Source organism: Crocodylus porosus, unplaced genomic scaffold, assembly GCF_001723895.1.
Source record: "Crocodylus porosus isolate Cpor-Errol unplaced genomic scaffold, CroPor_comp1, whole genome shotgun sequence".
Taxonomy (NCBI): Eukaryota; Metazoa; Chordata; order Crocodylia; family Crocodylidae; genus Crocodylus; species Crocodylus porosus.
Genome location: NW_017728886.1, coordinates 166,465,781 through 166,469,565, shown reverse-complemented (window position 1 = coordinate 166,469,565; position 3,785 = coordinate 166,465,781). Strand labels below are relative to the sequence as shown.

Genomic DNA, 3,785 nt, shown 5'->3' with positions numbered 1-3,785 from the left:
CGGGCCAGGTAACCCCGCCCCTACACACACACACCTTGCAGCCACGCACAACCCAACACACTTCTCACGTACCACCCCCCCTAACGCACCCTTCAGCCATAGACATCCCAACACACCTTTCAGCCACATACACACACACCAACACTCTTTGGCCACACATTTTTCGGCCACACATCTTTCAGCCACAGGCACCAAAACTCTTCAACCACACGCACACCTTTCAGCCACACACACCCTTTGGCCACAGCCACAGACATGCTTTTCAACCACATCAGCCTGCAATACCACCTCCACCACAGTGCACACAACTCCTCTCACACAGCCCCCCCCCCAACACACCTTTCAGCCACACACACATTTAACACACCTTTCAGCCACATCAACCTGCAAAACCACCTCCACCACAGGACGCACAACAAGTCTTCTAGCCCCTGCATTGTGATTCAGCATCTCCTTGAAGTGAGGCAGGATATTAATGCATCAGAGTAATGTCTGGGTCAAGGTAAAGTCTAGTATCACTGCTCTCCCAGCTTCCCATTGCAACAGACTGCTCTGGTACAAGGCAGGCTTGAGGAGAAGAGGAGGGGCACACGGGTAATCTGGCATTCAGCAGATAGGCTGAATAGAAGGAAAAGTGCCCCATGCTACGCTGTGGTGCTTGGTTCCCTTTTTTTAAAGATAGATATCTATGTTCTGTAAAAAAAGAAAGAAAAAGAAAAAGTTGAATATATAGCTGCCAAGTCGAGTTAATGAAAAACCCTTTGGTAGTTAACTCATTTAGTGCAGCAGGCATGAAATAAAGTATGTGGCACAAGGCCAAAGCATAAAGGATCCTCTCTGGCCATGTTCTGGGCTCCCTTGCTCACTAGTGGGCTCTCCCTCAGTCTAACAAGGAATGATTCTGGCCATTTCCAGAGTGAAGTGGGCAGTTGTCTTCTCCAAAAGGTTGCATTTAACCGTCCTACCTCAAACCATGCGGCCATTTGCCAAAATAAACACCAGAGCCTACTAGAGACATGACCATGGAGCCTAAAAATATATATATAATTAATTAATTAATTAAGGTTACTTTCCTCTTGCGGGTCCTGTTCAAGATGCTCCCAAGCAACTCATTCCTGGTAACACCACATAAACATAAATTATACTATCCAAATTGGAGTGGAGACTTGAACCGAGCACAAAACGTGGTATGGTTCATGACAGGCATTCCTTTAGTGAATGTGCCTATTGTGTAGTGTAGAAATGACCATTATTCATAGCATTCATGGAGTCTGTTGGTCAGCAGCACTTTTATTCTACCACACCACCAAGCTTTAAATTCAAGGCTTTCGAACTCAACTAAATATTTACCGGCTTTTTTTAAAAAAAAGAAATCTACCAAAGTTTGAAACATGGCAATTTTCTTCATAAAAGGCCATGCAATTTTTTTTTAAAGCTGCAATCTCCTCTAAAAATCAATGAGGAATTCTGCTTTAAAAAAAATAAAAATCGATTGGACTATAAGGCCCAAAGTGATTTTCCTAGGAGCACTTTGCAGTCACTTAAAATCATTTAGTGCCAAGATTGCTACAGATCTACATGACAAGGCTGAGGTGAGGATGGGTGTAACTCCTGGTTTACATGCCACCTTTATTATTATTATTATTTCCTTTCCCAGACAGGTATGAAGGGAACATGGTTATTATTAATACATAGTGCTGGGTCATGTTATATCTATTTCCTTTTTCTCTAGGGTCTCAACTTGTTACTCCAAATAGCCTCCTCTGCAGAATCCTCCCCTGCACTTCATGAACACAGACCTACGAGAGCCCATGGCCGTGCTGTGCGAGGGTTAATCCGCATATTTAGCCCTGTACATACACCCAGGGAAAAGTATGTGTCAATAAATACAGGAGACCGGCTCCAAGCTGGGAACCCTGGCGAGCACTCACACAAATGCACTGGGAGCGGAGGCGAGGCGAGCTGGGGATTGGCGGGCTGGGCTGTCAATCCCGGGGCAGGGGCGGGCGCATGCAAAGCAGAGCTACTTTGCATCGGCGTTCCCTATTCTTCTCTGCCCCTGCCTCGGCGAGTGACCAAACCCCGGATAGGAGGAAACTTAGCCATTTGCACGGAAAGAGTTCGTCTCCTTCAGCAGTGCTGGAGATGGAAAATATTCATTGTCGCTTCAGTGAGGGAGGAAGAGATGGAGCATATTTAGCAATAAGCCGGCGGGGGGAGGAGCGGATGGGAGAGGAGGCGGGAGAGTCGTGCCTCTCCCAAAAAGGGGACTTTGACCTTACATTGATCTCCGAAGGGCTCCCAATTAAAGATTTCTTTTGGGGCGCGGGTCAGACTCTAGCAACGCCCCGACTGCCTCGAATTTATGAACTCATTAGTCTAATTTCATTATTTAATCATGCGCCCGGCAATCGTGTTTCCTTAAGAAAGGACTGACCTATTTTTGGCTGGAGATAAACGATCATGTTAACAGATGTTAATCTTGTAATCTGTTTTTCCTGTAAGCACTTCGCATACCCGCGTTTCAGACATTAAAAGAGAGAGAGAGAGAGAGAGAGAGATCTTTCCCATACGCCTTGACGTCACGATTCAGCTCTTATTAAAAATTCTTGCAATGGTTTCAAAGACATTAAATCTTTTTCACTTTATAAATGCTGATTTGTTCTGCCTCAACTCCCACAGGCTTTTATTTGCATTTCAAATTCCACAGGTTACACCAGTCGCCTTTCAGAAAATGTAAACCAACAATAAGGCAGCAAATGAGTGTGTGCGCGTGTGTGTAAACCAACAATAAGGCAGCAAATGTGTGTGTGAGGGTGTGTGCGCAAACCAACAATACGGCAGCAAGTGTGTGTAAACCAACAATAGGGCAGTGTGTGTGTGTATGCAAACCAACAATAAGACAGCAAGTGTGTGCAAACCAACAAGGCAGCAAGTGCGTGTGTGCATGTGTGTAAACCAACAAGGCAGCAAGTGTGTGTGCGCAAACCAATAAGGGAGCCAGTGTGTGTGCATGCATGTGTAAACTAACAATAAGGCAGCATGTGTGTGTGTGTGCACGTGTGTAAAACAATAAGGCAGCATGTGTGTGTGTAAACCAACAAAAAGGCAGCAAATGTGTGTGCCTAAACCAACAATAAGGGTGTGTGCGAGTGTGTGGGTATGTGTGTGTGTTAAATAAAAACCAGAATTACCGTTCAGAGGAAGTCTCAGCCAACGTGTACTGGCCCATCTAGTGTCCAAGCACTCCTTTATCTCTATGCACAAGGCAGTGAATAAGATCCAGGCACACAATGCACGTTCCCTAGAAGATACTTGTCTACTGCTGGGAGCTTATTAACGCTGGTAATAAATGGTGCTGACTCCTAACCAACACTTTTCAGTTTAAAATACAGGGTTCCTCTCTAGTAGTTAATTGCAGAGGTTAGCTAGTTTCAGAGTAAAAAAAAAACCACACACACAAAAAACCCCCACGACAACTGCTGACTGTCACTCCCCACCAGCCTCCAAACACGTCCACCTTATTTTAATGCCCCACCTTACTCACTTATAACAAACTTTATCCCTACAAAGTTTCTGAAACTTGGCGAAGCAGCTTGATTCAAATTAGGATCGCAACTGTTTGGTATGCTAATTCTCACTGGAGATAGTGGCGGGGAGAAGGAAGGGGGGTGGGAAGGAGGAGGAGGAGGAGGAAAGCTTTTATAGTACAAAATGTCTGGAACTGCATTATTTCTATGCTGTTCTTTTCTTTTCTTCCCCCCTTTTTTTCTGTCCCCCTCTCT

At 45.1% G+C, this 3,785-nt stretch overlaps 1 protein-coding gene across 3 annotated transcripts in view; it reads right to left on the bottom strand.

Annotated features, from left to right (window-relative positions):
• ZNF516 (zinc finger protein 516) overlaps window positions 1-3,785 on the bottom strand; it is a 153,517-nt gene that overhangs the window by 147,901 nt on the left and 1,831 nt on the right. The gene's annotated exons all lie outside the window — the stretch shown is intronic.